We start from the raw sequence: 24,954 nt of genomic DNA, 5'->3' as shown, positions 1-24,954 counted from the left end.
TAAACATTACATTCACCATTCAACTTAGCAAATCCACTTTAAGGTATTAATCCAAGCAAAATGAAAACACATGCTCACTCAGACATGTGTTTAAATGTTCAAAACAGCATTATTCATAAAAACAAAAAGACTGGCAAGTGAATAAACAAATTGTGGTATAGTCATTCCATGGAGTCCTACTATCAATAAAAAAGGAACAAAATATTAATAAACAGAACAACATGGATGAATTTCAAAAATATTATGCTAATGAAAGAAGTCAAATATAAACACTACATACTGTATGATTCCATTTATATGAGATTCTAGAAGAAGAACAGCTATAGTGATTGAAAGCAAGTTGTTGGGGCCAGGACTTCGAGGGAAAGGATCAAGTGCAAAGGGACACAAGGGATAAGGATAAATACATTTAGCCTATGCATCCTTCAGGCTCAGGTTTGTGAGAAAATAGAATAAAATAACTTCTGGTTCTAAATAGTGGGCACTGCATACACACTCTCTACTAAAATTCCAAGGAGATGACTATATAACAGTCTGTAAAGCAAGGAAGAATGGCATTACCAGGCTATTTTGAGGAATTTCTGGAAGATGTTAAGGAGAAGGGACTGTATAGACTTAAAAACGAGTGCTGAGGCAATAGCAGTCCAATATGAGTCTTGAGGAGGGCTGCTTAAGATACAGTCAAGGAGAACACCATGCTCAGGATCATCAAGGAGGGAAACCAGAGACGCCCAACTGGAGGAGTAATTATTTAAAGGACCGAGTGCTATAGGCCATTTTATTTCTGTGTCGCAAGGAAAACTGAGCTGTCACAATTGCCTCAGTCTAAATTCAACAAGAATCCTTGCCTTAAATAACATGTAAGGAGTGTCTCACTGGTTCCTAAGCTGAGCACTGAGCCCCTGAAAACAAGTAGAACAGTGCTCTGAAAGTTGGGGTTGCATAACAGATTCTAATCCCACCAGCCAACTAATCAATCAATCAATCAATCAATCAGAAAGGAGTTGGAAGAGAAATGTCCACATTCACTGAAATGCACTAAGAACTCTCTGTGCTCCACCTCCAGCACAAAGCTTTGCTGGCCTTGGTAAATAACATTCAAGGAGGGCTGAAAACTTACATGTCTCACTGTCATCCAAACCAAAAAGAAAGCTGCCTATTATTCCCCACATTCATTTACAGAACACTGCAGTCAACTTCCTAGTTAAGAAAGAGGGCTATTACAGCTGCCAAGTAAATCCATATCATTTTCCTATATTATTCCAGCCCTTTCATTAAAATTACAAATCAACTTCCAAGGACGATGAAATATTTGAGGAAAAGCAAGAGCATGGGAGACTAAAACCAGAAAACTGACCCTGGGGAGACAGAGTTGATGAGAGAAATGGAAAAGAATTTTAAAAAAAATTCCAACTGATGCTTTCAGAGTTTTAAGATGGCACAGCAACAAGTATGGTTGCTATTAAAAAACAACCAAAAAATAAGAAAGCAAATCAATATTACTTACAAACATAGATGCAAAAATCCCAAATAAAATTTTAGAAAACTGGTTCCAGAACAATACATAACCAGGAATGCAAGAACAGTGTATAGAAGGAATATATTAATTCACTAAATTAAATATTAAATTGTAGATTATATGATCATGGAGAAAAAGTAGTTGGTAAAATCTGATATACATTTCTGATAAAAACCTCTTAGCAAGGTTGAAATAGTTGGTAGTTTCCTTAACTTGATAAGGGTATCTACCAGAAATCAATGTTAACTATTATTCTAAATGCAAAATACAAAAACTGTTCCTATTAAAGTCAGATACAAGTTAAAGAGTCTCATCATTATTGGTACTATTTAAGTTTATCCTGGTGGTCTCAGACAATACAAAGCCAGAATAAAGATTTCAAATTTATAAATATTTTATGGCAGAATCTGGCAAACTATTTCTATGAAGGGCCAGATAGCAAATATTTTAAAGGGAATATAGACAACAAGCCATGGCTAGTGGCAGTAAAACTTTTTCTTTCTTCATTCATTAAAAATATTAAATATTTAATATGTAAATATTAACACTACTGCACAAACAATGGGCCAAAAAAGAAATCAAAATATGTCTCAAAACAAAACAAAAAGAGGGGTGCCTGGGTGGCTCAGTCGATTAAGCATCTGGCTCTTGATTTCAACTCACGTCATGATCTCACAGTTCGTGGCATTGAGCCCCACATCCGACTCTGTGCTAACAACATAGTGCCTGCTTGAAATTCTCTCCCTCTCTTTCTCTCTGCCCGTCCTGTACTAGCATGTGCCCTCTCTCTCTCTCTTTCTCAAAAAAAAAAAAAGAAAGAAAGAAAACATAATATTCTAAGACATATGGGATGTGGCAAAAGTAGATGTTACAGTGAAATTTATGCTATAAATGCCTGTATTAAGAAAAACAATTCAAATAAACAACCTAACATTATACCACAAGGAATTAGAAAAAGAAAAAAAAAACTTAGCTGAAATTTAGTAAAGGAAGGAAACAAAGAAAAATCAGAAATAAATAAAATAGAGACCACAATAAACAGCATACCATTGAAAGTAATGACCTGATTAAAAAAAAAAACTGCATTAACTACATTAACTAAGAAAATAAGACAGAAAAGACTCAAAAACCAAAATGAGAAATGGAAGAGAAAATAATGTAATAGATAACCAGAGAAACAGAGTGTGATAACAGATTACCATAACAATTGTATACTAACATATCAGATAACTTAGAAAAAAAGGCGAAATAAGTCCTAAAAATACGCAAGTTGTCATGATTGAATCATGAATCTTGAATACAAGAAACAGGAAATCTTCTTAGACCAATAACAAGAATGAAAGTTGAATTAGGAATCAAAAATCTCCCAGAACTAAAAAGCTCACAACCACATGGTTTCATTGGTGAATTCTACCAAACATTAAAAAATAAGTAATTAATCTTTATCAAAATCTTACAAATAATGGAATAGAGGGAACACATTCAAAATCATTCCATGAAGCCAGTACTACACTGATATCAAAGCAGGATAAAAAGACTACAAGAACAAAAAAGTCTAGTTTGTCTGATATAAGTAGTGCTACTCTTTCAACATCCATTTGCATGATGTTTCTCCACCCCTTCACTTTCAATCTGCAGGTGCCTTTAGGTCTAAAGTGAGTCTCTTGTAGGTAGTATACATATGGGTTTTATTTTTAATCCATTCTGACACCCTATGTCTTTTGATTGGAGCATTTGGTCCATTTACACTCAAAGTAATTATTGATAGATGTGTTTATTTTATTACTTGCTTTGTCATTGTTTCTGGAGATTTTCTCTGATCTTTTCTTGTCTTTGTCACAACTGGTCTCTCCTTTGCACTAAAAGTGTCCCTTTAATATTTCTTGAAGGGCTGCTTTAGTGGTTATAAACTCCTTAGTTTTTGTTTGTCTGGGAAACTCTTTTCTCTCTCCTTCTATTCTGAATGATAGCCTTGCTGGATAGAGTACTTACTATTGGCTATAGATTTTTCCCTTTCAGTACTTTGAATATATCATACCACTCCATTCCAGTTTGCCAAGTTCCTGTTGAGAAATCTCCAGCTAGCCTTATAGGCTTCCTTTTTTAAGTTAAGGACTTCTTTTGTCTTGCTGCTTTTAAGATTTTTCCTTTATCACTATATTTTGCAAATTTAATTACAGTATGTTTTTGTATAGGCCTGCTTTTGTTGATTTTGATGGGTGTTCTCTATGCTTCCTTGATCTGGATGTCTTTAGGCAAATTTTCTGGTATTATTTCATGAGATAAATACTACTATCTGGATTTCTGCAACACTCTCTCCTACCGCTTTGTATGATGTGGTCCTGTAACACTGAAGCTCGAAATCTAGCAATGGTATTTCCCAGACTTCTTTGCAGTTAGGGTTTCTACTTGTGATCAAGTCAAGGAGAAACAGTGACATGAGATCTGCTATATGGAGATGGGCAACATCAGTGAAAGCCACATGTGGACAAACAGAATTTTCCAGGGGCAGCTATCCTGTCCCTTTTATTTTACTTTATATTTTATCTTTTTTGAGTTTTTATTTAAATTCCAGTTCATTAACATACAGCGTTCATATTGGTTTCAAGTATAAAATTTAGGGTCTCTGGGGCGCCTGGGTGGCTTAGTCGGTTAAGCGTCCGACTTTCACTTAGGTCATGATCTCTCGGTTCGTGGGTTCGAGCCCCGCGTCGGGCTCTGTGCTGACTGCCAGCTCAGAGCCTGGAGCCTGTTTCGGGGTCTGTGTCTCCCTCTCTCTCTGACCCTCCCCTGCTCACGCTGTCTCTCTCTCTCCTAGAATTAAATAAAATAAAAATATTAAAAAAAAATTTAGGGTCCCTATCATTTGAGATGAAGTTGTAGATAATGGCAGCAGTGAGATTTCACCAGAACAGTTCTGAAGGTACAGTTGGGTATTTCCCCTGCCTGTTATTTCTGACTGCTAACATGAAACCTAACTCCCTGGCCCTCCCAGTTTTGTATGCAATCATATACCTTGTAATAAACTCCTTTCTGTTTAATCTAAAACGGATTCTGTTTTCTAATCATTACAAATAGTGAGGTATTTTCCAAGCATGATCTAAAATCTAGGTGCTTTCAAGAAGCTACTTCTTTATATTTATTCATTTATCAACAAATATTTATTAAATATCTAATATAATAGAAATATTCATTTACTTTGTTTCACTTATTCAACCATTAGGAATTTAATTCAAGGAAATTTTATATACTATGAAAGAACTCTTTATGCCTGAAGGTGAAACTGCAACATTACTGGAAATTAAAAGCAATTTAAATATCCAACAAATATGGGAAGAATTAATTACTGCAATGCATTCAATTTTTTTTTTTTTTGGTTACTATTAAAATAATGGCTATGGAGACTATAACTATATAGTTAAGTAAAATTAGCAGGATACAAAATAATTTATATTCTAATATCACAGTAATGTAAAAAAAACAGGGACAGTGAAAAAAATACTGAAAGATAATAAATCAAATATGAAAAATAGTGCATGTATTAGGGTGCTGATCTCTTTTTCTCTATTTTCCAAATTTTCTACCATGTATCAATTTCATAATTTAAAATAGAATTAAGAGTCACATTTGGGTTCAGGTCCATAGGAGTGACTTAAAGGGCATGCTGGAAAAACCAGAGGCTAATACATATTGTATACATTTTAAAATTGATCTATAATTGGACATATAACATTATGTGCCTTTAAGGTATACAATGTGTTGATACATTTATATACTGCAGTATGATCACCACCACATGTTAGCTAACATTTCTATCATGTCACATAATTATCATTTCTTTTATGTGGTAAAACAATTAAGATCTAGTCTTTTAGTAACTTTTAGGTTTATAATACAATATTGTTGACTGTAACACTATGCTGTGGATTAGATCTCCAGGAATTATTTATCTACTAGTTGCAAGCTTGTGCCTTTCAACATCTCTTATGAGCTTGGCTTTTTAGAATCTACCTATAAGTGAGATCATATGGTATTTGTCTTTATCTGACTTCTCTAACTTAGCACAGCACTCTCAAGGTCTACCCATATTGTTACAAATGACAGGATTTCCTTCTTTCTGATGACTGAATGGTATTCCATCTTCTTTATCCATTCATCTATTGATGGACACTTAGGTTGTTTTCATATCTTAGCTATTGTGAAAAATGCTGCAGTGAGTAGGAGAGTGCAGGTATCCCTTTGATATCCTGTTTTCATTTCCTTTGGACATATACTCACAAGAGAGATTACTAGACCATAAGGTAGTTCTATTTTTTTTTTAAATAATTTATTTATTTATTTTGAGAGAGAGAGAGGGTATGCATGAGGGGGAGGAAAGAGGGAGAGAGACTGTCAATGTGAGGAGCCAGATGCAGGGCTTGAACTCACGAAACCGTGAGATCATGACCTGAGCCGAAATCAAGAGTCAGATGCTTAACCAACAGAGCCACTCAGGTGCCCGTAGTATGAGGAATCTCATACTCTTTTCCATAGTGGCTGAACCAATTTACATTCCCAACAGTGTATAAGGATTCCCTTTCCTCCATATCCTCACCAACGCTTGTTATCTCTTGTCTTCTTGATGACAGCCATTCTTATAGGCGTGTGGTAGTATCTCACTGTGATTTTGATTTGCACCCCTGATGATTAATGATGTTAAGCACTTTTTCATGTACCTGTTGGCCATTTGTATGTCTTTTTTGAGAAAATGTCTGTTTAGGTCCTCTGCTTATTTTTAAATCAGATTGTTTGTTTTTTGTTTGTTGTTATTAAGTTGTATGAGTTCTTGATATATTTTGGATATTAACTTATCTGCTATACAGTTTACAAATATTTTCTCCCATTCTATAGGTTGTCTTTTCATTAAATTCCACTGTGAGGGCTGCTCAGAAAAAAATACAAAAGGGATTCTTCTCTACGCCATCTGATTGTGACTTTACTTTCCAAAACATTGCCAGGATCAAGCTGAGGTGGACAATTTGAGGTGGAAAGTGTATTGCAACAATTCCTTGTCTTTCTGCCAAGACTCTAAACATTCTTAGTGAAAAGAAAATTCAAATAAAAAAGTCTTTCACGTGTTGTTTCTGATCTTTGAAACTTATGACTATTTTATTATTTATTTAAAAAATTGTTTTAATATTTACTTTTGAGAGAGAGAGAGAGAGAAAGAACAAGCAGGGGAGGGGCAGAGAGAGAGACACAGACAGAATCTGAAGCAGGCTCCAGGCTCTTAGCTGTCAGCACAGAGCCTGACACGGGGCTTGAACCCATGAACTGTGAGATCATGACCTGAGCCAGAGTCAGATGGTTAACCTTCTGAGCAACCCAGGTGCCCCAAATCTTATGATTATTTTAATAAAGTATATTTTATTTATTTTTTGTTACTATGCTTAGTAACTTTCCAGGGAGCGTTTTTCTTGTCAGAAGTTAATTTTTTTTGTTATTTCTCCAGAACAACAACTGCAATTAAGAATTTGGCCTTATTTCAGGACGCCTGGGTGACTCAGTTGGTTGAGCATCTGACTTTGGCTGAGGTCATGATCTCAGTTCACAAGTTCGAGCCCCGCATCGGGCTCTGTGCTGACAGCTCAGAACCTGGAGTCTGCTTCAGGTTCTGTGTCTCCAGCTCTCTCTGCCCCTCCCCTGCTCACACTCTGTCTCTCTCTCTCTCTCAAAAATAAACATAAAAAAATTAAAAAATAAGAATTTAGTCTTATTTATCTAGGTTCAGCACTGATTTGTTATTAAACTTTCCAGCCAAAAATATATTCTTTTATGTATACAAATTATTTTGAAGACTATATCAATATTCTATAGAAAATAATACTAAAGATTTGGCTTACAAAATTATGACCTTAGCAATGGTTAATATATTTCCTCTCTATATTTGGCTGATTAATGGAAAAATTATATACTGTAGAGGATCTGAGTAAAAATCAGGCTTTGCCTTCAAAAAACTAGGCTTAACTTACAATATTTATTAAAAACTAATCATATATCAGAAAATCTCAGTAAATTCCCAAAGAAGAAACTGTACAGGCTGTATTTTGATTAAATATATATAAACAGAAATTACTATTAAAATATTAAATAAATAAAATAAATCCTTAAGAGAAAAGCACTTTCCTAACAACTTAAGGACCAGAGGAGACAATTTCAGAAGACAATTTCAAACTATCTAGAAAATTACCATTAAAAAAGTACACACACACACACCCACCCACCCACCCACACACACACACATGAGAGTCAAATTCAGAGGAAATTTGGAGGGGGAAATAAAAAGAATAAAAGCCTTCCAAAATCACAATAATTAAAGAAGAACAGTAATAGTGTAAGAATAAAATAGACAATGATGGAACATGACAGAAGGCAGAAAAATATTCAAGAACATTAAAGAATTTTGTGCTTTATAATCTTACCAGAATGTAAAATGTAAAATGAAATAAAGTTTTAATGTTTTTGGCTCGCACATTATCTTCTTTGTTTTACACCAACTTTACCACCAATAACTTATTTTAGAACACTTCAACTGTCCTGTGATGCCCTGATATAAGAGATGTAATATACTGAGAGACAACTCGGATTCATTTTGTTAAGGACACTGAGAGAAAAATTGATACTGTGCTTGGTTTAATTTCTTTGGTAAGGTGTTCATGGACCTCTTCAGACAAAGGTCTCTGTAAAACTAAGAAATGACCCATTGAGTCCTCACACTGTCCATTCCATGCATCGTCCTGCTGTCTAGGCGGCTGCCTTGGCAAAGGCATGACAGTAAAAATATCCAGATTTCATAAATATGAACAAAGATGCAGCCTGAACTACTTTCTGAAGTAAATGATTTAGAAAAATGATTTAGTTATTTTCTGTGATCCAGGGTTATCTTTGGGGTAGATCCTCCCTGATCTTTGTTTTCCATTATCTAATAGAAATATCTAACATCTTTCTATTCCTATTACCTAATCTCTGTAGCTTCTGCTGCGGAGTCAAGCAGAAACATCTCACTTATCCATGTCTCCATCTCTCTCCTCACACTGACCCTGACATTTACACTTCCGTTGTCTGCAGGGCATTCCCACAAAGGGTAGTGGTTCAACCACAGCATGGCCCTCTTCCAGCTTCCTCTTTTCCACCAACCCCCTCCGCCCTCTCCCCCCCCCCCCCCCCCCCCCCCCCCCCCCCCCCCCCCCCCGGGGCTTGCCAATACAGGTTGTGTGGCAGCGAGATGCAAATTAGGGCTTATTCTGGGAACTGGGGAGAAAGTCAGCACCGCTCTATGTGAAAATCAGATCCCAGGGAAGATCGGTGCAGTGAACTGAGGCCGAGACTGGGTGTTTGGGCAGAAAACGCTCAAGTTCGGTGAGCAAGCCACCAGAACTGTGGAACCGAAACAGAAGCCCCACATTAAGAAGTGGAGAAGCAGATGAGACAACGGCAAGAAAAGGCTCAGCTGAAGACATACAAGGTGGGCTAATCTAATAGTCGTGGTTGTCTGCGAACACCACACTTAGCCTTGCTGCTAATAGGAGCCAACTAGACATGACTCTCCCTTTGCCCACATAACACCTCAACTCCCCCCACCAAACCAGCCTACATTTGTCTTAGCCTATAGTCCAATGATCTTCCCTCAGCCACATTCTACGAAACTTCAGGGGCATCTTGTTAGCCTCCTGTTCCTGAGGTCCTCACCCGGATCAGCCAGGGTGTCTTGTCAATGCAGCCTTCCTAACGCCTTTAAACTTGTCCTATTGTTTCCACAACCACCACCCTCATTCAGCTCCTCCGTAAGTCTTACAAGGTCTGTGCCATCTGCTCACTATTTCTCTCTTTGGTCTCTCCTTAAATCCAGTGTCTAAAATGCTACCACAGTTTTCTTATTAAAACCCAGATTTTGGGGGTGCCTGGGTGGCTCAGTCAATTAAGCATTTGACTTAGGCTCAGGTCATGATCTCAGAGCTCATGAATTCGAACCCCTCAGGGCTCTGTGCTGACAGCTTGGAGCCTGGAATCTGCCTTCAGATTCTGTGTCCTTCTCTCGCTCTGCCCCTCTCCTGCTCATGCTCTGTCTCTCTCTCAAGCATAAATAAACATTAAAAAAAAAAAAAACAACCACCCAGTTCTCTACATATCCTTTCAATTGTGCAAACTTCACAGTGGCTCTCTCCTATCTATAGGAAATAATCTATACTTTTTTTAAAAATATTTTTTATTTATTTCTAGGAGAGAGAGAGAGACAGCGTGAGCAGGGGAGGGTCAGAGAGAGAGGGAGTCACAGACTGAAACAGGCTCCAGGCTCTGAGCTGGCAGTCAGCACAGAGCCTGACGCAGGGCTAGAACCCACGAACCACGAGATCATGACCTAAGCGAAAGTCGGACGCTTAACCGACTAAGCCACCCAGGCGCCCCAATCTATACTTTTTAATGTGGCTTTTACAATCCTTCATAGTCGAACCCCCATCAAATTCTCCAACTTCATCTTCTAGACATAGTCCTGGTTCTTCCCATAAAACTGACTCTGCTACTAGAACTACTGTTTTCTTTATAATTCCCTGGAACACTAAATGCTTTCTTTAATGTACCATAGCCAGAGCACAGATTGCGTCTAATGCATCTTTTCATCTTCCCAGTGGTTGTAACACCTCGAACACAGGCCATGCACATTTAAAAACATAGTTTTATTAAGATACAATTTGTGGGCACCTGGGCGGTACAGTCAGTGAAGTGTCTGACTCCTGGTTTCATCTCAGGTCATGATCTCACGGCTCGTGGAATTGAGCCCTGCATCAGGCTCTGCACAAGGCATGGAGCTTACTTGGGATTCTCTCTCTCCATCTCTCTCTGCTCCTCCCCCACATGTGCCCTTTCTCAAAATAAGTAAACTTAAAAAAAAGATATAATTCATATAACATATATCTCACCCATTTAAAGTGTATATTCAGTGGTTTCTGGTATATTCACAGGGTTGTGCAACTATCACTGAAATCTGATTTTAGAACATTTTCTTCACAAACTCCATACCCAACAGCAGTCACTTGCCATTTTCCTCACTCTTCCCTGCCCTAAGCAACCACCAATCTATTTTCTCTCTAGATAAATTTGCCTATTGTGGAATTTCATACAAATGAAGCCATACAATATGTGGCTTCTTTCACTTAGGATAATGTTTTCAAAGTTCATCTGCATTGTTAATATGTATTAGTTGTTTCTTTTTATTGCTGAATATTTCTCTGGAATGAAACGCCATATTTTGATTACCCATTCATTAGTTGATAGACATTTGAGTTGTTTCCATTTTTCAGCTAGTATGAATTATGCGGCTATGAACATTTATGTACATGATTTTGCATGGAATATATTTTCATTTTTGGGGAGATTCCCAGGAATGGAACTTCTGGGTTATATGATCACTTTAAACTTTTTGAGGAACTGCGAGACTGTTTTTCCAAATCTGTGGCATGATTTTACATTCTACCAGTGTATAAGGTGCAAATTTCCCCATCAATTTGTCTGTCTGTCATTTTAATTGTAGCCCTCCTGATAAGTATAAAGTTTTCATTGTGCTTTTGATTTGCATTTCCCTGATGTCTAAGGATACTGAGTGATTTTCATGTGCTAATTGGTCACTTCTATATGTTTTACTCAGATCCTCTCCCTAGTATTAAAATGGATTGTATGCCTTTTATGTATATTTGTATGTTGTTGTTGTCTTAAGACTTCTTTAAATAGTCTGGATATAAGTCCCTTAACAGATACAGACGAGTTATGTTTCAATAAACTCATTGTAGGGGAAAATATCCTAAATAAACAATGCATTTAATACACCTAAGCTGCTGAACACCATAGCTTAGCTTAGCCTACCTTAAACGTGCTCACAATACTTATGTTAGTCTACAAGTGGGCAAATTATCTAACACAAAGCCTATTTTATGATAAAGTGTTGAATATCTCATGTAATTTATTGAATACGGCACTGAAAGTGAAAAAAGAATGGTTGTATGAGTGCAAGATGGTTATGAGCATATTAGTCGTTTATTCCGGTGACCATGTGGCTGATTCAGAACTGAGAATCAGGACCCTTGCCCACTATCATGAGAGAGTCTTGTACCACATACTACCAGCCTGGGAAAGAATCCATATTAAAAATTCAAAGTGCAGTTTCTACTGAATGAGCATTGCTTTTACACCATGATAAGGTAAAAAAAATTATAAGTTGAATCATCATAAGTTGAGGACTCTCCGTATGCAATTTAAAAATAAAATATTTTCTTCTATTCTGTGCATTGTCTCTGTACTTTCTTGATGGCACTGTTCGCAGCACAAAAGTTTTACATTTGGGAAGTAGTCTGACTTATCTAGTGTGTGTGTATGTGTGTGCGTTCGGTGTTATATCTAACAAACTATTACTTCGCCCAAGGCTATAAAGATCTACCCCTATGTATTTCCCAAGAGTTTTATAATTTTAGCTCTTCATTTAGGTCTTGATCCATTTTGTGTTTTTTACACCTTAAGGTCCAAAAAAAAGCTCTTTTTCTCTTTCTGTAATGTAGTAACTTCTAGTTCTCTGCATATGCAATCCAAACATACTCATTGAGTCCTTTGTGAAAATGTACGTAGCAGTTAACCAGCCGCTGTGATAAATAAATAAAAAGAAACTAACAGCAAGCACTATACTGCTAGAATCCAGGACCAATCCAAATGGATTTAGGCTAAATTCATGGTTGCTCCCACAAAGAACCAGACTCCAGCAACACTGCCTTAGATTGAGTCCACCCATAGAAAGACTACTGATTAATCTGGCAAAGAAATTAATCCTCAATTTAAAATACGCAGACACCAGCAAAACAAAACAAAACCTCCAAACCCCAAACAATGGAATCAGCAGATATGGAGTGAAATTTAATTTACAAGTGAATGTGTTTTACATGTGTTTCACGTAACAGTTACCATGTAACTTTACTAAGTTAAACTGAAAATCCTCACATTTTTTTTTAGTGATGATACATTCACAGTACTTAATTTATGGCTCCTTTGTATTCAATGAGCTAAGCAATATATTGTTTTCCTGGCATCTTTATCATATATTTGCCTCTTGGTAAGAGTCTCAACTCCCTACACCATTTGGCTCATTGTCCCAGCAGGTTTCTGAGTACCACAAATTTTGAATATGGATCTGTCTGCAGCAGAGACAACCTGTCAAAAATGAAATTATTGTCTCTTTATATCAAACTGTGGAGGGCCATTCAAGGTCCTCCTCCATCAATATGCACCAGGGGAATCTGCCCCCTAACACCTTTTCCAGGAATGATCAGGGTTTGTACTATAGCCTGAGGAATATAAGCAGTCCCCAATACCAAGTCAGTAGGTTATCTGAGCATTCCAAGCGGTACAAATAGCAAACTAGGAAAGTCCATGTCAATCCGAGAAAGACAAGCAGAAGGTGAAGGAGTAGGTGGTGGGAGGTGAGTGCTTCAGGTCAGGAAGCAGATGCGAGACGACTGACCCACGGTCCTCACTGCCGTGTGTGCAGGGCAGCCTGGCACCTTCCCAGCTAGCAAGAAAAGTTGATCAGAGAAAAGGGCTCCCAGGATGAGCTCATCCACAATCCACCCACACACCCCTCCAAAGTCATCAACATCTTTCTCTCATTAAGCCTTTGCTTACAGTGAAAGTAGTTTGTTTCTCTTCCTCTCCACACACCCTTTATGTTGTCTCTGTGCTGTTTCTCCTTTTTTTCTCACTCGTTAGTCCTGCTCACTATGCAAGGCCGGCCCAGGGCTCACTGCTGAATCCTGGCGATCTACCCTCATCTCAAATCCTGTAGCAGCAGGGTTAGGATCACTAAATGAAAGTTCCCGAGCTTCCTTACGGTTTCTCTCTCTCTCTTTATAGATACTGTTATCTTCTCAACTATGTTGCAGAGGCAAAATTTATACCTCAGCTCTTTTAGTACCATGACTGGCACTTAGAACTCAATATTAATTGATTAATTAATTAATTAACTCATATTAATATGTATTAGCACTTAGTTTAAAATAAGAACAGTAGGAGTTATAAATATGGGACAATCACTACAGGTCAGACACCTGGAGTGTCTTATTTAATTCTCAGAATAATCCCCTGATGGGGTGACATTCTAATTCAAATTTCTAAATTTAATTCAAAATTCTAATTTTATAGGTTATGAAACTCAAGCCTAGAGAAATTAAATAATTTGTGTGTCTCAGGCAGCTAGCAAGAGGTGAACTGGACTGTGCCTGAGTCTAACTCAAAAAAAGTTCATGTTCACAATCAGCATGCCACGCTGCATGCTGAAAACAAGGACTGTGATTATTAAGAGGTGGAGTTTGGAAGTTGCTTTGCTCATCCCTCTGTTACAGTGCCTATCTGTCCAGCTTTGATATAATTGTGTGTCTTTCACACATTTTGCGTTCAGATATGGAACCTTGTATTTTTGTCAAGTGTTGACACACACCATTTACTCAGTAAATATACTCAGCTGCTGGGTAATCTTGGGCAAGTTATTTAATCACTCTGTTGGCTTAGTTTCCTCAGTGGTAAAGTGAATGAAAATAGTCCGTGTTTCATGGGGATGAGATGGTGTCTGAAAAGTGCTTAGTATAGTGCCAGGCACAGTGATATTAGTGATACTAATATCAGCTATTATTGTTATCATGATCATTACTTTTATTATTTTATTCTCCATTTAAAATGAGCAGTGGAGACAAATGTCAGTCACGTATTTACACACACATCCCCATGTTCACAAGTGGATGGGTACTTCTGTTTGTTGCACTTCGATGTACCTAGAAACCGAGCTGGACTACCATATTTTTGTAGACCATGCAGTTTTCAAAGACCAAGCCACTGGGGAGGACATCTGTAAATATTGTTTCTATGACAGACATTCTTAGCCATTCTGAAGAAGAGAAGGCATAAGAATATCCCTGAGCCTTTTTCAAACCATACCCATGAATCAAACCAACTCTATCTTCCAAGTCTTCTCACTACCTGCCCCTCCCCACCAGCCAAAAGGACGTATATTTCTAGAGCTGGGAACCACTGTGAAGAGTTGCTGTTGATGCTTATGAAGTAGTAGTAGAAGCAAAGAAGGAGAGAGAGGGAGAGAGGGAGAGAGGGAGAGGGAGGGAGACAGGGAGGGAGACTGTGATAAAGGGAGATGGCAACCACCATCACTTAGGACAACAGTTCACATTTTGCCAGATGTGGGTTTAGGGCATTCTGCTCCACTTAGTTATTTCTATTCTTTCTCAGGCCCTGTTACTACTAGGCAGATTCCAAAAATAAGGTGAGAGGGGAAGAGAAAGAATAAAAAGGAAGGTAACCAATGATAATTTGAGGGGTTTTGTTGTTGTTGTTGCTAGAGGACTAATAAAGTGTGTGAGTGCAGGTTTAATTATGAATTAAAATCAGGTTCCAAGGATAGACTCCATACTAATAGAAAACGCTGTTCCCTTCTTTTTCCCTTTAGCTTACTTCATAATTCATCTAATATCCTCTATGCAGCTGAGAAGTCAACACATAGTCAGGATACAATATTTGTGCCATTATCTAGAGTTGTCCTGTCCAATTTGGTAGCTACTAGTTCATGCGGCTATTGAGCACCTGAATTGTCCAAGTGGAGATGTGATGTAAGGGTAAAACGTGGTTGGTCTGAAAGACTTAGTATGAAAAAAAGAATAAAAGACTTCACCAATAATTTTAACATTACTTAAATTTAATGGAACTTATTATAATTGATATTACTTAATTAAGTGCCATTCAGGATACATAGGAAATTGGGGTGCCTGGGTGGCTCAGTCGGTTAAGCATCCAACTTAGGCTCAGGTCATGATCTCACAGTTCGTAGGTTTGAGCCCCATGTCAGGCTCTGTGCTGACAGCTAGCTCAGAGCCTGGAGCCTGTCTTCAGATTCTGTATCTTTCTCTCTCTCTCTGACCCTCCCCTGCTCACACTGTCTCTCTTTCTCTCAAAAATAAATTTAAAAAAACATTTTAAAAAAGGATACATAGGAAATAAAATATATCAATAAAATTAGTGTCACTTGTTTCTTGTTACTGTTTCTTATGTGGTTCTTGAAAATTTTAAGTTATATACATGGTTTGCATTATATTTCTATTGGACAGGGCTGGTCTGGGGTGCTACAGTTCTGTTATTACAAGTGCCTAAGCATTTGACTCAGAGATGATAGATTATGGTGACTGTACCATATGAACCTAATTTGAATATTACTCACCAAGTGTTAAATCAGAATTGCCCCCATTTCCTTTCCCACTGCACTTCATGCTGCAGCACTGTCAAACTATTCTGTATGTGTGGTGCCTGGGGTAGCCTTCTTTCCCTGGGCCACCTGGAAATACCTTTATCCTTCAAAATGCCCCACAGTCACTCCCACATAATGTCTTTCCTATAGTCAAAATCAAAGTCAAAAGTTGGACGCTTAACTGACTGAGTCACCCAGGTGCCCCTATGTCCCATTTCTTTAACTCTCAAACCATCATTTCTAATTTTGTAAATGGGAACAACAACAGTATCTTCCCTAATAGCTACTTAGCCTGAATGACTTTAGCCTTATATATAATAAGCACAGAGTTATTACCAATTGATCCTTTATATTCATATCCAAAATTGAACTTCTGATCACTTCCTCTCTAACCTCCCCATGCTTAATTGATGGCAATTCCATCTTCCACTTGTTTAGGTCAAGACTTTAGAATCATCTCTGACTCTTCTTTCTCCAAACCCACATCCACACTGTCAAGAAGTTGTGACCTCACTCTCAAAATACACAGTGATTCCCAAAGCTTCCCAGTGGGCTCCTGGCTTTCATCCTCACTCTGTCCAGCTTATTCTCAAGCAGTCAGAGTAAGCCTTTTATTTTATTTTATTTTATTTTATTTTTTTACAAATAGTTTATTGTCAACAGAGTAAGCCTTTTAAATGTTAAATCAGACCATGCAACTCCTCTCCTCAGAATCCCACAACAGTCCCTCAATTTCACTCACAGGTAAAGCCAAAATTCTTATAATGGCCTACAAGACCTTACATGATCGGCCACCTCTTCATGCTCCTCTACGACCACATGTCCTGTTACTCTCTTTGTGCTCACCCACATTTGAGCCATGTGGGCTTTCCTGTTTCTCAAATATACCAGGTAGAACCCTGTCTTAGAGCCTTGGCATTGGCTGTTCCCTCTGCTGGGAACACAGTTCTCTCAGATAGCCTATTAGATAAATCCTTCAAACTTTTGCTCAAATTATATCTACCCTATGAGACCAAGCCTGACCACCTTATTAAATACAACTTTACTTTGCCCAACTTTGTCTTTTTTATGGTACTTTTCACTTATTTAAACCTACGTTACTTATTTATTATGTTTAATGATTACTGTCTGGATCTCCCCATCCGAATAGAAACTCCACAAATGCAGAGATCTTTGCCTCTTCTACACACCAACACATCTCAAACACCTAAACCAGTGGTTGGCAAGTGTTTTTTAAATGACTGAATTGTATTTTAAGTAGAAATCTAAGTAATATGAAAAACTGAGCAGTTCCTAAGTTATATATTCTTTATTACCCTTAAAAGTTATCCCCTGATGAATCTTGGTCACTTCAGTAGTGACTAAGATACCCCTAACTATTTCCATGGCACTTTGTCTTAATCATTTATAACCTGCTTTGCTTTTTATTTTTAATTTTTTTAACGTTCATTTATTTTGAGGGAGCAAGAGAGAGAGAGAGACAGCATGAGCAGGAGAGGGGCAGAGAAAGGGAGAGAGAGAGAATCCCAAGCAGGCTTCACACTGTCAGCACAGAGTCCCATGCAGGGCTCAAACTCAGGAGCCGTGAGATCATGATCTGAGCTGAAACCAAAAGTCAGATGCTTAACTGACTGAGACACCCAGGCGCCCCATTATGCTAGATAAGATGTTTTCATGTAACAGGACACTCTATTTATAACTGTGCCTATAGTCAGAGATTCTAATCCCAATCTCCCAAGGGCCAGTGTACTCTAATTCCCAGTTTGACATCTTTGAAAATGCAGGTACATACTTTCTAAATGCTTTTTTTTTTTTAGTCAGCACATTCAGAATACTGCTTAGGTCTACTGAGAAAAAAGGAGAATGCTATTGAGTGGAGGTTAGAAGATGGACTGGTAATATTTTATTTCTTCAGCCAGATGATAGGTATCCAGATGTTGGCTTTATTATTTATTATTAACATATGCATTATACACCATATTTTGCATGCATGAAACATTTCATCATAAAAAAAGGACAAAATAAACCTAGTCTAGCTTACTTGTTCTACTATCACTCTATTTTCCTTCCAGTTTGATAGGATACAGGTCCCTGGACATAAATCTCCTAGCCTGTTTGGGGAAACATAATTGCTGTGTGACTTAGCATTTATACCCTCTCTCTGCCCACAACCATCTCACTACTGAGTCTGATGTGAGATCAAATCAGAAAGAGCTCCAGCAGAAATTTTAAAAAATACATACTCACTACTTCATTGATCTAGTCAACTCGACACACTATCATGAGGGATGAACATAAAGATAAAAATGAAAACACGTGATGGCTGCCAAAGCAGAATTAATTTTTCAAAAAAAATATATAAATATAATACCTTCACAACTGATTATAATATCCTGTCTTCTCAGTAGACAAGGCAAGTTCCTTGGTTACCTTAGTTTCATCCTCCCTTCCTTGACCCCACGGTGGTACAGGGATGTCATATGTGCTTCCACAGCACATGACTCTGGTCATGTGTAGAACTGTAACTGCCCATTCATGTCCCCTTTCTAGACTAGAAGTGCACTGAGCAAAGGGCCCATGCTTTTTCACCTTTTGAGCCTGGCACAGCTCCTAGGGGGTGCCAGTATGATTTCAGCTCAGTTCAAAGGTCAGCTCTGCTTCTTACTCTCCGTGTAGGCTTCTTAACCTCTCTGCGCTTTCATTTCCTCAATGATAAAAGGGAGATGATAAGAACAGCCTAAGCCTAGGCTCTGAGGATGAATGCAATGACAAATCTAAATTAGTTAGCACAGAGTCTGGTACAAAATATAAGCTGAATAAATATAGTAACTATTTATGATCACCTTCTGGTGATAAGGAGGAAACTGAGTTGACAAAGACGTCAAGCTTGAGGAAATGTTTGGAAACTGCATCATGAATCCCAGCTTCAGAGTTCGTGCCGAGAAGGTGTGGTCCCTTGGAGGGGTGCTGCATCTCTGCCTGCTCATGCCTCAGGGTTGGTACCAACAGGCCTGGGTCAGGGGTTTGCGACATTCTGATGGCACAACTCATGAGTGGAACTGCTATACCTGCATATTTAGCAAATGCTTTTTGAGTCCTAACTATGGTGCTAAGAATTTGGCTCGATAATGGGGATGCTGTGGAGGCAGGTCACATTCTCTAGTTCCTAGAAGCTGTCCACAGGCTCTGCCTTGTCCCGGCGCATGTACAGCCTGAGCCCCTTAAACTGATTATGGCTCTTTCAACGCCATTCCTTACTGCTACTGTTCTCTCTTCTCAAGAGAAATCTAACTGTTAACTTTTCCAAATAGAGAGCAGTTCCCCCTACAAATTATGTTTCTCATAATTGTAACTGTATTACAGAAAAACATGACTATACAACCAGTGTGAGCGATATCCTCAATCTAATACCTCAAATCCTGGCTTTTATGATATACTTGAATTTATAGTAATTGCTTAAACTTTAAGCTACTTGCCACAAAGGATGACAGAACTGACATAAACTATAGACATTTTTAAGGGTGCCTGGGTGGCTCAGTTGCTTGAGTGTCCAACTTGAGCTCAGGTTATGATCTCGCAGTTGGGGAGTTCAAATCCCATATGGGGCTCCCTGCTGTCAGCCTGTCAGCACACAGCCTGCTTCATATCCTTTGTCCCCTCTCTCTCCTCCCACATTTGTGCTCTCCCCCAAAATAAAATAAAGTTTAAAAAAATACATAGACATATTTGCATACTAAAATATTAATTCTGTTAATACAAATTGTTCTATTTCCAGGTGAGAATTACTAACGTCATTCTATTGCCTATAAAATAAACTCATGAGGCCTTGAAAATATTTTGGCGTGGTAAACTATGAAATGCCAACTTTATATAAGATTTGTGGACTCATTAAAAGGTTTTGGACATAAAAATAATTAAAATAAGATTGAAGAGGATTAGAAGTAAATGAAAATAATAATGCTTTTGAAAGTAGGGAAGGTTTCAAGAAACTCAGAGTGGCATATCAAACAGAAATTTATGGCAATGAATTTTATTAATAGCTCATTCTAATGATGAGCTATTAATCTATTTCATATTCTAATAATATGAAAACATCTAGAACTGTTTTACTATGAGTAAATAAAGATAAAAAAGTAGATGACTGGTATACATTCCTAGGATATAAAAAAAAGAAAAAATTAATGGACACTATATATATAACCTGGTAAGTACTGTGTTTAAGATTTAAAGTAACTAAATCATAAAGTAATCCATATTACAAAGTTACATCTCTTGAGTAATAATAATTGAAGACTTTTGGAATCTAATACTGACCCGCCCAAGCTTGGGCACATCAATTCTCTATCTCAGTTTTTCAACAGAATGTAAATCTTCCATTTTACATACAAAACAAAAACTGACTATTTTTGGAGGAACTTCTAGAGAAACAAAGGGCCTCAAAACTGTTGATATTTCAGACTTTAACAAAATATGTTATCATTATGACTTTCTCCATTCTTTTCTGTGTGATCAGCAACTCACTTTGCCAGTATTCTAGACAGGACAAATTCAAAGAATTATAGCAGCTCCCCAATTGCTATTATAATGACAGACATACTCTAGTCTAATAAACTCACTTACCTCTCAGGTCCAGGGAGGTTAAGGCAACTTAATCAAGGTCACCCTTGTCTAGTTATAGGCGGATATGGAGCGAGAATCCAAATCTCCCAAATACCCAGAAAAAACCACAAATAGTAGTATCAGTGTGAAGTGATTAGGTATTAATAGCTTGAAGGTGACATTAAATTTCTTAGACCTTTTACAACATGTTGAACAGACAGGAAATACCACCCGGAAGACATTATAGAACATTTCTTAGTAGATTTTTTGTTAATTTTGCTAGCCAGTCTTAACTGTAAGACTTGCAGTGAGGCCTGAAGGAAAATTGCCACTGGAGATTTATTCCAAGGGACAAAAGCTCTCTTTCTCAAATTTTTGTTCCGAGGCCCAGAATTTAGAAGGGCCCAGAATTTACTAGTAGAAGGTAGTAAGTACCCTTGCCTTTATTTAAACCACATTTTGCCACCAGAAATAATATCCTTGAGAGCAATCAAGTCATGTACCTTTTCTCTATGTTGCTTTCCTCTGATACTCCTTGTCTCTTTCTCTAATGTCCACATTAAAAGTTCTTCTTTGGGGCGCCTGGGTGGCTCAGTTGGTTGAGTGTCCGATTTCGGCTCAGGTCATGATCTCACATTTTGTGAGAGCCCCGTGTCGGTCTCTGTGCTGACAGCTCAGAGCCTGGAGCCTGCTTCAGATTCTGTGTCTCCCTTTCTCTCTCTGCCTACCCCACTCACTCTCTCTCTCTGTCTATCAAAATGAAATAAAGACATTAAAAAAAATTTTTTTTAAAGTTCTTCAACAGCTTTACTCTGAGTGGCACTAGGAAACAACGTATTTAGCATTCCACAATGGTATGAATAAATAATACCTTCCCCCAAAGCCAGTAAGAGATGCAAGGGACAAAGTCTTCTGGGGGGACTCCTGGGCCGAGGTCCTCCCGGATGTAAGGGCATCCCAGTTACTTTCCTTAATGCTATAAAACGGCACTCTGGTCACTCCAAACCAAATTATGAAACTTAACGCCTGGTGTCCAAATCTTTCCTCTACCTTATCTTAAAATGAAAAGGACAGCCACTGGTAAAGACGTTTCTAAAAAGAAGATAACAGTCGTCTCAACGTTTTAAGGTAAGATACATCAGGCTTCGATCGTCACTCTCAAATTCTCACACGACTTGCATTTAATCTAAAGTGCCCTAAAATGCCCCCGGGAAGTCTCCAGGAGGGTCAAGTTGGGGCTCCTGGACAGCTGGACAGGTACGGGTTCATACTGGTTCCCCGTCTGTCCCTGAAGCAACTTTCTGGGCAGGAAATCAGTCGAGTGTGATGAAAGCGAACGCGGGGAAGACGAGCCCGCGCCCCCACCCCCCGCGTGGCTGGGTCAAGTGCGGAGGGGACCCCAGGGGACGCGCTCCCCTCGAGGGCCGGGCCGGGGGCGCGCGTTCTCTCGGCCCACGCGGGGCTCTGGGTCCGACCCGCCGGTCACGCAGGGTCCCGCGGCAGCCCCGAGCGTCGCGGCGGCAACTCGCAGGGCGGCCTGCCCAGCCGGCGCGGCTTACCTTGACGGCCGCGCGGGGGGCTCGGCGGGGCTCGGCGGGGACTCCGCGCGGGCGCGGCGCGGGCCGGCTGCGGGGCGGCGGCGGGGAAGGCGACGCGGGGCGCGGGGCTCCAGCCGGGCTCAGGTCCGCCTCCTCGAGGAGGAAGTGGTGTCGGCCCTGCCCTTCCCACGCAGCGCGCAGACGTGAGGCGCTCGCCGCGCCGCTTCGCGTCGAGGTGTAACGAGGGGGCCCGATTCGAGACACACACGGAAGAGTACGGGTGGGTGAAGACTCGTGAAACTCGGGGGCTGCTTTTTTCCAACTCAGCTTCCCCTAATCTTCCCCCCCTACACTATGCTTTCGAAGAGAGAGGGGGAAAATGTTTTCGTTTTTTCAAATTCTGGGAGAAGCTGGGCCTTCCTCGCTCATCCCACTACGCGCGTCCCCCTCTCTCAGGAGCGTCCCCTCGCGAACTGAGCCTTCTTGGTCGCTCCCTATGTTAGTGGCTAAGGGATCTGGGGCCAGATGATGGCTCCACAAAAGCCCCAGAACCTCATCGATTTTGCAACGGTCTTCCTAAGTGTTTACTTCAGCCCTTTCTGCGCTTCCTCTTTCGATCCTGTTGAGCAAAGCCGGATCTGCCCGCCACGCGCAGCCCACCCGCTGGGGACGCGGCGCGTGTGTGCGGAGCTCGGGGCCCCGCGCGTGCGCCCTGCGCCCCTCCCTCACCCTCCCCTCGTCCGCGGGGACGCGCTTCCGCCCGGGCGCAGATCTTAGCGGGAGCCCCGGGTGGGGGTGGAGGTCTAGTGTGGAAGGGTGGCGCTCAGCATAGCCCATTTCTCAACTGTCGGGTGGCAACCCTCCCCTCCCCTCCCCTCCAAAACTTAAGGACGCTGAGTTGGCCCCGGGAGGAGCTGTGAAGAAACAGGCACGTTCGCATGTTGCTGGGGGAGCTCCAAAACGGTATGAACCCGGTGGAGGCGAATTCGGCAATAACTGTTTAAGTTGCGTGTGCAGTTACTCTTGGATGCAGAAATCCCACTTCTAAGAATGTATTACAATGATGAAAAAGAAATAATACATATACCCACGCTCATTCTCGGCCGTCTGATTTGTAATAGCAAAGGACTGACCGGACATAATCTGAGAGGTTGGGAGGGGAGCCTTTTGGGAGAAAGTGGAGAGATCCGAAAATACAGAAGTTAGAAACAGGATTTGTAAGGGCGGTTGAATTTACCGCCTTTTCCCTAAGCAGCTGTGTCTTCAAGGGCTCGTAGACGGGGAAGTTGATGGAGAAGACCTAAAGACATATATATTAGACACACAAATTAATTAGGTAAATTAAGATAATTCAGTCATTTATTTAATGAAAAACTATTAAGTACCCACTCATCTAAGAACAATGAAAATAGTTGTGAATAAAATTCCTGCTGAGAAAACAAATTAGTGTTTAGCATGTTAAGTAATGTAAGTATTTTGGAGGAAATTAAAAGCTGAGAGTGTTGGTAGTAGGGATGGATCCCTTATATTAATTAGGATCATCAAGGAAGAGCTTTCTGGATAAGTGTCATTGAGCCAGACCTAAATGACATGAGAGATTAATTCATGTGGATTTGGGGATGAGAATGTTCAAAGGCTCTGGGTGAGTAGGGCACTTGAGATATTGGAAAGACAGCAAGGAAGCTAGTACGGATGCAGCACGGTGATAGAGAGACAGGTGGTATTTGAGATAAAAGAGGAAATTGTGGCCAAATCGTGTGTGGCCTTTCTGGCTATGGTCGGGACTTTACTGTGAGATAGGAAGCAGCCATTGCAAGGTTCTGAACAGTCATAGTACTATATGGAAAGTCAGGTGAAGCAATGGAGTGACTTTTACAGGAGAGGAAGAGTGGGCAGGCAACACCTCTTTGCGAAGTCATGAAAAGGAGCAGCCATTCAGAGACTTGATAAAACATTCCAAGAGAAGGAAGAGGAAGAAAAGGTCTTGAGATAGGAACATAGAAGGTTATAAAGAAGGCCAGTGTGTCTAGCATATAGCAAAAAAGTAGGGCATTGGTAATGGATGGAGACAGAGAGGTAGGCAGGGACTGCATTAGGCGGGGCCTTGGGGTCAGCCTTGAGGACTTTGAGTTTTATTCTGATTGCAATGGGGAGCCAATGGAAAGATTTTAGGAAATAAGTACATGATTGACTTTTGCTGTATGCCATCGTGCTGGTTGGTGATTGGAAATGGATCGAATGGGGCAAGACAACGGGCAGTGAGAAATCATTCAGTGGGTTGTGGCAATAGTCCAGGTGAAAAATGATGGTAACTTTGCTTAGTATTCTAAAGATGAGGATGATGGGATGAGTTTGGATTCAAGATATGGTTTCAAAGCCGAATCACCAGTGCTTACTGATGGGCTGCCACAGGAGTGGAGTAGTGGCAGAAGGGATTAGGAATTGAGTTTAGCCAGTGTGACTGGAGTCCTGAGAGCTCTGGTGTGAGGCAAGACTAGACAAAGAAAGGTCAGCAGGGACAAACCACGTAGGACCATGTGGACCATGTTGAAGGTTGTTTTCTCATCTTAAAAGCAAGGAGATTGTGTTAAAGAATACTTTAAACAGGCAAGATTTATGTTTTAGGAATATCACTTTGGCTATAGTTTGGGGAATTGACCAGATGAAGTGAAGAACGGGCACGGGAAGATTTCTGAGCTAGGCTGACTGAGAGATTACAATGATTTGGAGTAGATTGGTGGCAGTGGAAATGGAAAGAAATGAATGGACCTGAGAGATATTTATAAGGTAATTGATAGGAGGCTGTGATAACTGGATATGGACAGAGTGAGGAAGAGGGAGGAGCCAAGGGTGACCACTAAGATGCAGGCTTGGATAATGATGGATATCATTGCCATTCAATGAGATGAGGAACTCTAGTGGGTGCAGGAGGGGACTGTTTGGGGGAGGGGAAGATAGTTTTATTTTGAACGAGTTGA

At 39.8% G+C, this 24,954-nt stretch overlaps 1 protein-coding gene across 1 annotated transcript in view; it reads right to left on the bottom strand.

The window, feature by feature from the left end:
- LOC120222614 (amyloid beta precursor protein binding family B member 1 interacting protein) overlaps positions 1-22,036 on the bottom strand; it is a 105,039-nt gene extending 83,003 nt beyond the window's left edge. The window contains exon 1 of the mRNA XM_039220500.1: positions 21,998-22,036. The gene's annotated coding sequence lies outside the window, so the exon portion shown is untranslated. The remainder of the gene's footprint in view (positions 1-21,997) is intronic.
- Positions 22,037-24,954: the final 2,918 nt, after the last annotated feature.

This window comes from Hyaena hyaena, unplaced genomic scaffold (assembly GCF_003009895.1).
Source record: "Hyaena hyaena isolate Hyena2069 unplaced genomic scaffold, ASM300989v1 scaffold_896, whole genome shotgun sequence".
Lineage (NCBI taxonomy): Eukaryota > Metazoa > Chordata > Mammalia > Carnivora > Hyaenidae > Hyaena > Hyaena hyaena.
The sequence above is the reverse complement of the archived record's forward strand: the minus strand, read 5'-3'. Positions and strand labels throughout refer to the sequence as shown.